At 42.6% G+C, this 15,000-nt stretch overlaps 1 protein-coding gene across 3 annotated transcripts in view; it reads right to left on the bottom strand.

Annotated features, from left to right (window-relative positions):
- lpar1 (lysophosphatidic acid receptor 1) overlaps positions 1 to 8,443 on the bottom strand; it is an 18,491-nt gene extending 10,048 nt beyond the window's left edge. Inside the window, exon 1 of one of the 3 annotated variants that reach the window (XM_056578580.1) lies at positions 8,061 to 8,443. The gene's annotated coding sequence lies outside the window, so the exon portion shown is untranslated. The remainder of the gene's footprint in view (positions 1 to 8,060) is intronic. The other 2 variants (XM_056578579.1, XM_056578581.1) reach the window with 2 other exon arrangements.
- Positions 8,444 to 15,000: the final 6,557 nt, after the last annotated feature.

Raw genomic sequence — 15,000 nt, 5'->3', positions numbered from 1 at the left:
CCGACTGTACATTACTTTGAAAGGATGAACCTCAGTTTCGTGATTTAGACCTCACTCCCAGAGGTCCATGGTGCAATGTTTCTTTTCACCACTGGGAAGCCGACGGCGTTTCCCGCCTAATTTTTTTTCCTTTGGCGGCAGTCAAATTTTGGGTTCCTAAATTGGCCCTCAGCTGTCAAAACTTTGAGAACCCCTGATCTAGAATATGTTGCTACATAGTTAAGTGTATAGTATAGATTAGTATATAGTATATTTAAGCATATACTATAGTGTTTAGTATAGATTAGTATCTAGTATATGTTAGTATATAGTATGGCTACACATTGGTCTAGTCCTTCTACGGGTGCGCTACATGTTGCTAGTCTAATGTCAACTCTCATATTCCTCTACAGTGGTGTCCATTATCTACAAACTCACTCAACAGAGACTACAACATCACGTACAACACTAATACCCCATTCTAATACCCACCACTACTCTGCACAACACTACTGAACAGTTCTATGACCCAATACAATGCTATTAAATAAAACCACTACACAACACTATATAACACAACTCTACACATCACTTATACACAACATCACTACACAAGTCTACACAATACTACTCTACACAACATCACTTTAAATCATCAAAACAGAACACTACTACACAAAACACAACAGAACAACACTACACAAGACTACCAAACAACACTTCTTTACGATGCAATACTACACAACATCAATACAGAAAACTACAACACAATATTCCACACAACAGTACTACACAACACAACTACACAGCATCCCAACAGAATCCAACTACACAACACTACCCTACACAACATGACTATACACCACAGTACTACTACTACTACTATGACTACTACTACACAACACTAGTACACAATCCTACCCTTCCAAAACTAGAACACAACAAAACTCAATGGTACTATACAAAACAACTACACAACACTAATACATAAGACTACTACACGACAATACTCTAAACTACACAACCAACACTACTCTGAACAAAACTATTACGCAACACTATTACACAATACTACAAAAAACAATAAAAAACATGCACACATACACTACAACACATCACTAGTACACATCACTACAACACAACATTACTGCAAATGTCTACACAACAATACTCCTGACAACCCGATGATGTTGTGCCCCTATTGTCTCCTCAATGACCTGTCTCTGTACTGTCTAACCCTACCTATTCCTTAATGACCTGTATGTTGAACCCCTGCCTGCCCCTTAATGACCCGCCTCTGTACTGGTTAAACCTTACCTGCTCCTTAATGTACCTGCACTGGCTCCCTGTAGTAGCTCGTATCAGATTTAAGATGATGGTACTGGCATGCAAGGCGGTCGATGGAACTGCCCCTGCCTACCTCCAAGCTTTGGTCAAACCACACACCCCATCTCCATCCCTCCGCTCAACTACCTCAGCTGGACGTCTGGTACCGCCATCGCTAAGAGCCAGCCAAGGTCGATCAGCCAAGTCAAAACTCTTCCCTGTTTTGTATGGAAGCATAAATGTAGTAGCCTAGAAATCTAGACGCCCCTAGCGGTAGCAAATTTAATTTGCAGCCAGGGAGGCCTAGCCTTCTGTCGTCCTTTTTCGCTGCTGGAAACAGAAAACGTGAAAGGCCAATCAGATTGTGAGGGGCGGAATCGAGCCGAATGAGGACAGAGCTCTGACGGTTCCGTGTTAGAGGTAAACAATAATGGCTGCTGCTGCTGGCGAACAGCTGTCTTTCGACTCGGCTTTGGCCGCGACTCTTCAACCATTCGCAACACTTCCTCATGGAAATTTCGCTCTGACTACGTCACCTTCTTCGTTGCTCTGATTGGTTGTAGCGCTATCCTATTGCGTGCAGAGGGAACTTGAAAGACAACCGTTTATCCCGCCCACACTGCCACCGTACGAGACCAGACCCAATATCTTTCTGATATGGGTCTGGCTTGCCAGGCTATAAATGTAGCAAAATTCAAATGGAAATGCAATTTGCAATTTGCAATTCCATAATTCATTACATTATGCCTTTGACAATTCATTATGCAATTTAATAATGTAATTCGGCGAATCACATCTGGGCGGGAACTACGTCAATTCCTCGTCAGCCCAACCAGTAAAGGCCGATTTATACTCCTCTGTAAAGTGCTGAACGTAGACCATGGACTTATTAAAGAAGACGTAGAAGCGGAGACCCTCTCCGTAGCTTACGTGAGCAGACATTATTTTTAACTACCCGTCGACGCAACGGAGACGGACGGAGACGGCAAGGGCTGTGATTGGTCCTCTAACAAAATGATTTCCGGAATCACTTTGAACCTTATTTACCTGTACCTTGTTTACTTTCCACAATAAGGACCAATAAAACACCAGATAAGATTTGAAAAGCTTATGAGGTTTATTGACAACACTATTTACATGGTAGGTAGTCATCATATAAGATCAATAGGGTGGCGAATTGCCCCCCTCGAGTTGTCTCCTCAGTTACGCCGTAGGATTACGGATTACAGAGTCGTCTATCCTGTTGTCAATCCTATCTCCCAGAGCACGCACTCTATGAACTGCATCGGGGTCTTCAACACGGTTGTACTCCACGTCATCCGCCAAACTTCGGCGCGTAGCGACAATCTCCTCCACCGGAGATTGTCCTCAATGGGGACGATCATGGTTGACAAATACAAACATAAAAGGAAATTATGAGGAAGTGACGTAGGTCACACCCAGACGCGATACGCAGATAAGCTTTGCATAATCCTTTGCACAATCTTTTGAGATACGCTTTGCAAAATCTTTTGCAAAGCTTTTTTGCGGATTGAAATGTAATTTGAATTTTGCAACAGACGGAACGTGGCGCAGTGCATTGCAATCACAGGGGCGCTATAGTTTTTCTAATTGAATAAAGAATGTGACATGTGACAAAATGTTATTCTAATTTTATTGTTATAACTTTTTTAAATTGAATTGAGGATTTCATTTTCCCTTTGCATATGGGGAATTGGTTAGCCTATAGCGATTTTTAGGACTTGCATTTGGTTCTATGAACATATTTACTGTACCGACAGCGATATATTGTTTCACTTCTTATGACAAATTGCTTTGGATAAAAGTGTCTGCTAAATGCCCTGAATGTTAATGTAAAATGTCAATGACCTGTCTCTGTACTATCTTACCCCTACCTGCTCCTCAATGACCTGTCTCTGTACTGTCTAACCCCTACCTGCTCCGTAATTACCTGTACTATTTAACTCCTACCCGCTCCTTAATTATCTCTCTCTGTACTGTGTAACCCCTATCTGCTCCTTAATGACCTGTCGCTTTAGTATCACAACACTACTCTACACAACATCCATACACAACACTACAACACTTTACAAATATACCCCACAACACTACTACACAACACTACACAATCCTAATAAACCACACTGCCCTACACAACATGACTCTACACCACACTACTACTACTACTACTACTGCTACTACACAACACTACTGAACAACACTACACAAAACTACACAATGGTACTACACAACACTACAATATAACACTACCCAACAGCCACGCAACACTACAAAATAGGACTACACAAAAATATTACACAATACTTCTACAAAACACTACAAAAAAACAGTACTAAAAGCTACTACACCACACAACGAAACAACACTGCTGCACAACACAGCTATACACAACGCTACTTACAAGTTAAACAACTACACAACACTACACTTAATAACACAATAACACTACAAAACACTAATGAACAAAACCACTACATGTCTACACGACAATACTCCTTACAGCCCTACTATACAAGACCACTACTACACACTATTCTACACAACATCACTATAGATCTTCACTACACACACTACTACAGACAACACTAAACAAAACGATTACACACAACACCACTCAACCCCATATAATATCCCAACACTACTCTACCCAACACTACTACACAACATCACTACACAACACTTCTACACAACAGTACCATACAACATCACCAAACAACACTAATACACAAACCAACTACACTAACCTACTCTACCATCACCACTAGAATCCAAAGTACCTTCAATACCACATTACATATTGTGGGTGTTTTTCAGTGTGAGTCTATGTGTATGCACGCGTGTGTGTGTGTGTGTGTGTGTGTGTGTGTGTGTGTGTGTGTGTGTGTGTGTGTGTGTGTGTGTGTGTGTGTGTGTGTGTGTGTGTGTGTGTGTGTGTGTGTGTGTTTGTGAGTTTGTGTGTGTGTGCTATTCAAATACGCAACATTAAACAACGGTATTACACAAAACTGCTCCACAATACCACTACACAATACTACCTCACAACACTAACAACACTACTATATAGAGAAACACTACACAAAAATGCTACCAAAACACTACCACTACTACACGACACAGATAAGCAACACTAGACTTATACACGTCACTGCTAAACAATAGCATTACAAGCCAGTTGTGCTGGACTGAGAGCAGAGTGTTAATCTTGGTCACGGGCTCACAACTATAGACTGAAGCTTTCCTTTGTGCAGCAAAACAAGTCTCATGTTGCCAACATTACTGGGGATGATCTGGAACCAGAAAATAACCTGGCAGAGTATGAATGTACTAAGATTTAGTCAGGATACACTATCACCTGCTGGCTCCTTAATGACCCGTCTCTATACTGTCTAACCCCTACCTGCTCCGTAATGACCTGTCTGTACTGTCTAACCCCTACCTGCTCCTTAATTACCTATTTCTGTGCTGTCTAACCTCTACCTGCACCTTCATGACCTGTTATTAATAAGAAATTACATGAGCAATATAAGACTGAGTGACACCCAGACACACCAACGCACACAAACAATCACAAAACAATGGATTCGGATTATATACAAAATCCCAATCAGCGATACTAGTGAAGCCCATTTTCAACTACTTTAATATGAATAAATAAATACATTAATATACATTATGGTGTTATTTATTATGCAGGATTTAGATATGGGCCAATGAATAGATGAACAAATAATAGAAAATATAGAAATGTGTTGTTGACATACATTTCGTTTTTTATGACAATAACCCTTTGTATTAATAATCAACCAAACACCAAGCATATGGAGACACAGTCAGTACATCCTCCTCAAACCACTTCTCCCTCATCAGAGAAACCCAGGACGATTGTCTTCCTCTCTTTTACACTCTCTCGCTCACTCCGAGGGTGTGTCACTCTCCTGGGATCCCATTCTACACATTACATCATTCATCAGCCCTTCATCTCATCAGCCACGATGACATCACTGAGACGAAGGCACAACACATCCCTAACACATCTGGACTAGCCTGTTCACATCTGGACTAGCCTGAAATCATCGAGACTACCCTCTACCAATCTGGACTAGCCTGAACACATCTGGACTAGCATATACACATCTGGACTTGCCTGAACAAATCTGGACTAGCCTCTACACATCTGGACTAGCCTGAACACATCTGTACTAGCCTCTACCAATCCGGACTAGCCTCTACCCATCTGGAATATCCTGGACCCATCTGGACTAGCCTCTATCCATCTGGACTAGCATATACACAGCTGGACTAGCCTATACACATCTGGACAAGCATCTGCCAATCTGGACTATCTTAAATTCCTCTGGACTATCCTGGACCCATCTAGACTAGCCTGAACACATCTGGACTGGCCAAAAAACATCTAGACTAGCCTGTACACATCTGGACTAGCCTCTACCAATCTAAATAGCATATGCACAGCTGGACTAGCCTGAACACATCTGGACTAGCATATACACATCTGGACTAGCCTCTACCCATATTGAATAGCCTATACACATCTTGACTAGCCTGAAATCATCTGACCTAACCTCTACACATCGGTAATAGCCTCTACACATCTGGACTAGCCTGAACACATCTGGACTAGCTTGAACATATCTGGCCTAGCCTGAACACATCTGGACTAGCCTCTACACATCTGGACTAGACTGAACCCTGATTGACTGGCCTCAACCCATCTGGACTAGCATCTCCCCATCTGGACAAGCCTCTACACATCTGGTCGACCCTAGTATACAGCACAGACCTACCAAGGTCTAAGTGTCCCTATCCACCCTGTTCTCCAAGCTCAAACCTCCCTCCGTCTCCTCCCAAGGTCTGTTTCCCGTTGACCTCTGACCCGAGAAGTCTCTATAAGTGTTCCAACTCAGCATCACTTGGAAGAAGGAAAGTTGTGATTTAATAATTCAGGATTAATAATATATATATATAATTCATGAATAATAATCGTAATAATTAATGATAAATAATATAAAAAAATATTTTGTCAATCCATGGTATTTATACACTAGACTAGATCATCGTGTTCTGACCGAGGAAACAACATTAATGTCGGAAGTTTACTTACAAGTGTATTGAGTTTGTGTACCTTCTGTGTACATGTGGCAAGCGTGTATGTTTACTTACTGTGTAGATGTACTTAGTTTGTACATGTACTAAGTTTGTGCATGTGTACTAAGGGTTTACATGTTCTTACTGTTTAGATGTACTTAATGTGTAAATGTACTTACTCTGTACAATTACTTAGTGTGTACAGATTCTTAGTGTGTACATGTACTTATTAGGTAGACGTACTTGGTGTGTACAGATTCTTAGTGTGTACATGTACTTTTTAGGTAGACGTACTTGATGTGTACAGGATCTAAGTGTGAACATGTACTTTGTATGCACAGGTTCTTAGTGTTTTCATGTACTTAGTGTGTACCTGTACTTAGTGTGTACATTTATTTAGTGTGTACATCTACTTAGTGTGTACATGTATTAACTGTAAGTTTTGAATTGGAACATGATAACTACCAAGGTGATTCAAAGCTAAACAAAGAGGAGACATTCTGACTCCACAGGTCTAAAGGATTCAACACTCATATACTACACACTCACATACTACACACACACACACACACACACACACACACTGTGTGTGTGCGTGTGTGTGTGTGTGGTGCTGATGTCCGGTCTCTCTGAAATTCTCTTTCTTTCTCTCTCTCGATCTGAAAAGGTGGACCCATGCTTGTCTTTCCAGTCAATGTTGTCTTGTTCTGTCTTTAAAACCAGCTTCCTGCATGAGCACACACACACACGCACGCACGCACGCACGCACGCACGCACGCACGCACGCACACACACACGCACACACACACACACACACACACACACACACACACACACACACACACACACGACAATACAAGAGTACCAGTACCTTAACAATTTATTTAATTAACTAATTTCACATTTGTTCCGATAGATTATGTATGGATCAGTGATGTAATAAATACGAAGATAACGGCCGATCTTATATTACAGATGCTAGATATTGTATATAGATCATAGTTAACAAAAGGTCAATTGTTTATATATTAGTTATAGAATAGATGATACAGTTTGGATCAGATGTTATATTTACGTGTATCAGATTTGAAGTTCCACATGTTATTATTTATATTTAATATATTATCAGATGTGATGTTCTCGATATAATAGTTTAAAAATAGTTTATACCGTATCAGAGCTGATGTTATACATGTTAGATATAGTTAGTTATATTTTGAACTCCGCTGCCCAGCACCATATCCCCGAGGAAAATCAAGACAGATGTCATGTTTCCTCTGCCTGCCCCACCACCGCGTCTCCACTCACGACCTCTCGTTCTCTTAAACGTTCCCTTGTTCTGACACCCAGCCGCCCGATCCTACCCTCTGACCGGGACGCGCGGCTCATCACCCCGCATCCCCTCCGCGCCGGAGTCTCTCCCCCCTGGGGCGCAGCAGGCATCTGCTGACTCCATCAGAGCCCCGTCTGCCCCGGACGCGTCCCAGCTGCGTCTACGTGGCACATTCGGCACTTTGATTGCGTAAAAGGTCACCTTGGCGAAGATCCGTTAGCCAACTTGTTGAACTACAGTAGAAAACGGATCTTAAGCCCGCCTGAGAGGTTTTAGAGGCGCAGACTGGACATACTTACGGGGTCCTTTTCAGCTCGGGCGGTGCGGAGTTCAGCCCAACACTTTGACGCGCTGTGCGTAAAATTCCTCCCAAATGTGGATTCCTCGGCCGGTCTAGAGAGACAGCTGGTTGTTATCCGAATCCAAAACAGACACGTGGAATCTTCTCATTTTAACGTTCCTACAAATTCTCTCTTATTCTTCTCCTCCTGGTTTTTCTCCTGCATACAGACTCTCTGTGTCCGTCCCGCGCCGTGCCTCCCTCTGCTCACACACCGCCGCTCCTACACGAGAGGACCTTTGTCTGAGGGTGACGTCACACGCGGACACACACAAACACACACACACGCACACACAAAAACACACACTACGGTACTCACGCGCGCAAGCGCCTAGACACAGTTCGGAGTTGTTCGTGTCTCCCTCGGTGCGTAATTGGAAACACATTCAGCAACTTGTTAAGAAAACGAGAGGCAGGAAGGGAGGGGGAAGGGATAGATTCAAAGACATATTGTGTTCTCACCGATCAACCTTCTACGTAGTACTAATACTATACCACTAATATATACTTATTCCACCACATCCTCACCGGACTCAAGATAACACTTGTCTCATGCCTGGTTTGTACTGTAGTGGAAAAAAACTAGTACTGAATTAGTAGAGATGTGTACAGTAGTATATGTTTGATATTGCTAGCACCGCTCAGGAGGGAGAACAGGAAGATATTCATTGACTTCTTCTTTTGTGGTAGATATTCTCAGGTAATTGTGCTGTCTCTTCTTGTTTTGGTTATTCGTTTGAAAGGCTTTATTGGGGTTAATGTGGTTGGTGTATCTGTTGTCTTTGACTCAGGCTGAATACTGCATACAGCTTTCCAGAGAGGTCAGAGGTCAAGATGTCTATTCAATGTGCAGATGAGAAGGTAAAGCAAGGCACCAACACTGAATGGTGAGGGCTTAAAAAGCTGTGTGGCTCAGTTGTGAGAATGTATGCACTTCCTATGAAAGCATTCGTCATAATGTCGGATAATTGTCACAGTACAACTTTTGGGTTGTGATGGTCTGGTGGTTGTGATGTTCGAGTCTAACTCTTATCTGCTCCTTAATGACCTGTCTCTGTACTGTCTAACCCCTACCTGCTCCTTAATGACCTGTCTCTGTACTGTCTAACCCCTTCCTACTACTTAATGACCTGTCTCTGTACTGTCTAACCCCTACCTGCTCCTTAATGACCTGTCTCTGTACTGTCTAACCCCTTCCTACTACTTAATGACCTGTCTCTGTACTGTCTAACCCCTTCCTACTACTTAATGACCTGTCTCTGTACTGTCTAACCCCTACCTGCTCCTTAACGACCTGTCTCTGTACTGTCTAACCCCTACCTGCTCCTTAATGACCTGTCTCTGTACTGTCTAAGTCAGGAGTGCCCAACCAGTCGATCGCGGTCTACCAGTAGACCGCCGACAGATCCCAAGTCGACCGCGAGGGGTGAAGAAAAAAATTAAAAAAAAAAAAAAAGTATTTGCGCGGGACATATACGAGAAGGTGCCGTGCGCAGACGGAATGAGGACAACATGGTTGTCCTCATTCGGGAGGTTGGCTACTTGAAAAGTAGATCTTGGGTCAAGAAAGGTTGGGCACCCCTGTTCTAAGTACTACAAACTGCCCTGGCTCGGTAATTTTTTTGTATGTATGTATGTATGTATGTATGTATGTATGTATGTATGTATGTATGTATGTATGTATGTATGTATGTATGTATGTATGTATGTATGTATGTATGTATGTATGTATGTATGTATGTATGTATGTATGTATGTATGTATGTATGTATGTATGTATGTATGTAAAACGAGACTGACCAATCGAACACTCATTTCCCTCTTTTTCCCGACAGTTAATTGCAACCGGTGGGTAAAAATGTTACAATTCACATTTAAAAACCCGCTCTCCACCCTCATCCTCACAACTTCTTGAAATGTTGCCTGCACTCTGAGTTCAGAATTTCACACTGCCTCTAACACAGCTACTAACCTCATGCAGAATTTAATCTGAGTCAGTGAGTATTTGCAGTGGCGAGAAAACACTTAATTGAAACTTGTGGATAAGTTATTTCGGCACTATTGGAGGGCATGTGCTTGTCTGGGTTGGGGAAAAAAAAGAAACTGTTGCAGGAGCTGCTTTACACCTGTTTGGGATAGACTGGGGGTGTGTTCGAAACCGCCTACTTGCTTACTGCTAACTACCTACTAAATATTTGGCTTACTTCTCGAATCCTTAAATAATGATTGAGTAATCCATTTGAGTAATCGACGTTCAGAAGACCGTCCTTACTTAACCACCTCAGATGACGTGAATCAAATGACGTGTCGATAACCTACCGGCCGGGCGCCGTTAATAAATATTATAAATAAATATATAAACGTCACATTTAACGTCACAGTACATCTTCAACCTAAGGATTTGCGGTGATGTGTTAAAAACAATTATTAAACAATTACATCGGTATGGCTGTGGGCTCTGCTGCTGCTGCTCCATTTTTTAACACGTCCACGCAGGTATAGAGGTCAGTTGGAACAAAAACCATGGCTGATTTACATCTCAACATAGATAATGTCAGCACTTAACCAAATCCTTTATCGAACCATCTCTTTGCTGAACCATCTCTACCTGTTCCTTAGCCTCCTGTCTGTCTCTTTGAACTGTCTAACCCCTTTCTGCTGTCCACCTGCTGTCCTCTGTCTTTCCCAACCTCAACCAAAAGGACACCTGAATTCTATTGATTATTGATGACTGATAAGGATCGAGGGCAGGAGATATTCGGATCACTCTGTTCACATCTTCTCATTCCCTCTTCATCGTGTATTTCAATGTGAAGACAGATGATCCATTTCAGCGTGGGAATGGTTGTCTCTGACAGGAATCAGAATACTGTCAGCCTGTAGTTTCAGATCCGCTACAAGTATATATAGTTCAAAGGCACAGTGCAAACACGCAGCATTTGGTGCAAACTACTTTACAAGCAATCTCTCTCTCTCTCTCTCTCTCTCTCTCTCTCTCTCTCTCTCTCTCTCTCCTCTCTCTCTCTCTCTCTCTCTCTCTCTCTCTCTCTCTCTCTCTTTCACTCTCACTCTCACTCTCACTCTCTCTCTCTCTCTCTCACTCTCTCTCTCTCTCTCTCTCTCTCTCTCTCTCTCCTCTCTCTCTCTCTCTCTCTCTCTCTCTCTCTCTCTCTCTCTCTCTATCCCATCTATTTCTGCCTTCATTAAGAGGTGCATGATTGTCCTTAGTGATGCTGAACTCCTGGGTGTTGTCCAACACTAAACACAAAGTGCTTGAAAAAAATCCTTACAACTCCCGAAAATACAATACTTACAGTAGAAAAGTTTTAACATCGCACAATTTCACAGTGTGAAGAGCCTAATAGCATTATTATCATTCTAAGCTTGTGTTGCTACAGCTAGCAATATTATATTATAACATTATATTAAGTTAACTCCAAGTGATGAAATTTTGCACATATTTATGTAACCTCTTTGTAGTACATGTATTCTTTGTCTTCTGCATGCTTGATACTGTCATGTGTGGTGATGTTTCATTTATCATGTTGTCTATCGATGCTTTATGTCTCACATGTATGTCTACATGTATGTCTATTGATGCTATACGTCTTATATGTATGCATATGTATGCATAATAATTTCATCCCAAACTGACAAACAAAGTTGTATCGTATTGTATTGTATAATACTAATAGCACCAACACAGTAAGTTAGCACATTCGGTAAGCTTGTACCGTTACATTTAGCATCAATAGCCCACTATTAGCACCACCACAGTAGGTTAGCTTGTAATGTAGCATGGCATGGGGGGGGCAAGCTATTGTGGAGGAATTCCGTTTAGTGTGTTAGCATGGAAAGGGCCTTAGCGTCCACAGAAAGAGCTTTTATTTCGAGAGCTAAGCTGAGGTTAGCATCAGGAAGCAGTTAGCTCAGGTTAGCATCAGGAAACAATTACACCACCTCCAACCCCAACCCCTTTTCTCCACCCCTCTACCTCTCTACCACAGCGTCTCCTCTCTCCCCTCTCATCTACCGCCGTCTGCCCTCAACATCAGCCCTCCCACCCTCCATTTATTTCTGCTGACAATCTGTCTGTCTGTCTACATTTTTCTATTCCTGATTTTCTTTCTTTTTTCAATCTCTCTCAGTCCTCCCTTTCCTTCCTCTCTACCTTTCTCACCCTTTCCTTTCTGCCCCATTCCTCTGCACACACACACACACACACACACACACACACACACACACACACACACATACACACACACACACACACACACACACACACACACACACACACACACACACACACACACACACACACACACACACACACACACACAGGCTAACACACGAACGCACACAAACAAATCCACACAGACTCATGATGTACACACACACACACTCCAACAACCCCCCACACTTTGGAAAGTGGTGGAAAATTCAATTCAATTGAGTTTAAGTTAACTTATGATTGTGTGTGTGTGTGTGTGTGTGTGTGTGTGTGTGTGTGTGTGTGTGTGTGTGTGTGTGTGTGTGTGTGTGTGTGTGTGTGTGTGTGTGTGTGTGTGTGTGTGCGTTTGTGAGTGTGTTAGAGTGTGTTAGAGTGTGTTAGAGTGTGTGTGCAACCACCAAACACACCAGAAACACCACCAAAAGCACACAAAACACACCACTAAACACACCAAACACACACCAAACACATCACCAAAACACATTCAACACACCAAACCCACACCAAACTCACACAAAACATACCACTAAACACATCAAACAGAAACCAAACCCACACCAATCAAACCCCCAAACACAGAGTTCCAATATACACACATACACTCTGATGCACTCACATCCCCAATCCGAGAAAAATGTGTGTGTGTGTGTGTGTGTGTGTGTGTGTGTGTGTGTGTGTGTGTGTGTGTGTGTGTGTGTGTGTGTGTGTGTGTGTGTGTGTGTGTGTGTGTGTGTGTGTGTGTGTGTGTGCACGTGTGTGTGTGTGTGTGTGTGTGTGTGTGTGTGTGTGTGTGTGTGTGTGTGGGTGCGTGGGTCTGTGCCTGCATGTGTGGTTAGGATCCGAGTGGTTCCATGTAAACACACACTGAGAGCCATTACAGTGGTTACCGTGGTTACACTATTGGGACACAGAGAGGTAGAGACAGAGAGAGATAGAGAGAGAGAGATAGAGAGAGAGAGAGAGAGAGAGAGAGAGAGGAGAGAGAGAGAGAGAGAGAGAGAGAGAGAGAGAGAGAGAGAGAGAGAGAGAGAGGAGAGAGAGAGAGAGGGGAGAGAGAGAGAGAGAGAGAGAGAGAGAGAGAGAGAGAGAGAGAGAGGGAGGAAATGGGAGTAGCCCTACAGAGGTAAAAGGACCTCTTGTTAGATTCAACAAAGTCACATTTAACTCCCTGAAACACACACACACACCCACACACACACAGACATATGTCATACGAATAACGATACACTATGTGCGTCTGTGTGTGTGTGTGTGTGTGTGTGTGTGTGTGTGTGTGTGTATGTGTGTGTGTGTGTGTGTGTGTGTGTGTGTGTGTGTGTGTGTGTGTGTGTGTGTGTGTGTGTGTGTGTGTGTGTGCGCGGGTGTGCGCGCGGGTGTGTGTGTGTGTGTGTGAAAGGGGGGGGGGGGTGGGGGGGGGCATGTATGTTGCTCTGTGTGAGATTCCATTTGGTATGTCAAGAATGTGTGAGAAAACACACTCGCACACACTCACACACACACACACACATACACACACACACACAAACACACACACTCTCTCTTTCTCTCTCTGATTCCCACATGTGATGCTGCACATCAAAGAGATGACATTTAGAACCAAGGTCAGAGGTCACCGTCTCCCCAGGAGGTCCAGTTTGTGTCCGTGTATGTCCGTGTGTGTGTGTGGGTGTTCTGACCTTGTTGCTCTGGGAGGGTGTCCTTCAAATGTCAATAAATCGAACAAATGACACAGCCGCAAATAAATTATAGTTTATGAGTCTATACATGCATTCGGGTTGATAGACATTTTGAAATACATTGTGTATCATTTTATTCTGTAATTTTCTGGTCAGAACCTCACACACCTGGGCTGAATCTCACAGGTAAGCCGAGCAGTGGAGGTAATTCAACAGTCTGTCCAACATCCCACGGATCACACCCATGTCTCTTCATTATTTTTATTGCTTACAAAGCTTTCATTTATTTTTACAAAATTGCTTACAAAGCTTAGAAAAAACAGAACTAAACTCTAACTAAAGGAAGTTAAAGAAGTTTCATCGTAAATAACTCGGATAAGGGGAGAGAGAGAGAGAGAGAGAGAGAGAGAGAGAGAGAGAGAGAGAGAGAGAGAGAGAGCGAGAGAGAGACAGAGACAGAGACAGAGACAGAGACAGAGACAGAGAGGGGGGGGGAGAGACGGAGATAGGGGAGAGCGATAGAGAAACAATCACCCCAGGAACACCCCGGTTAGACCACAGTAAAACCAAAGTCTACCTGAATAGATCAAAACCTAATCATGAAGTATTAAAGCCAACCAAACTACACACTGTAATAGAAAAAACTACAAATGGAAGTAAGGTAGTTTATAAAAATACAGAACACTAATCTGCAAGGCAAATCACTTGTAAACCAGCTTCTTAAAAAAAAATTGAATGTAACAGTGAGGGTACACGGTAGAAATGCTAATAATATACCTGACCTTTCACCCTGCTTTCAAACCTAAAGGCCTCCAATAGAAAAATATCCCAAAATATCAACAATGGCAAACAGTTTGACCATGAACATTAAAAATATGAGAAAGAAATGAACAACATGGACCGAGACCACTAGAAAAGACGCCTTCATTACGTTGAAACATTAGAACAGATATAAATCGGAGAACAGGGGCCGACATGTTAGAAACCA

Source organism: Gadus chalcogrammus, chromosome 19 (assembly GCF_026213295.1).
Source record: "Gadus chalcogrammus isolate NIFS_2021 chromosome 19, NIFS_Gcha_1.0, whole genome shotgun sequence".
Taxonomy (NCBI): domain Eukaryota; kingdom Metazoa; phylum Chordata; class Actinopteri; order Gadiformes; family Gadidae; genus Gadus; species Gadus chalcogrammus.
The sequence above is the reverse complement of the archived record's forward strand: the minus strand, read 5'-3'. Positions and strand labels throughout refer to the sequence as shown.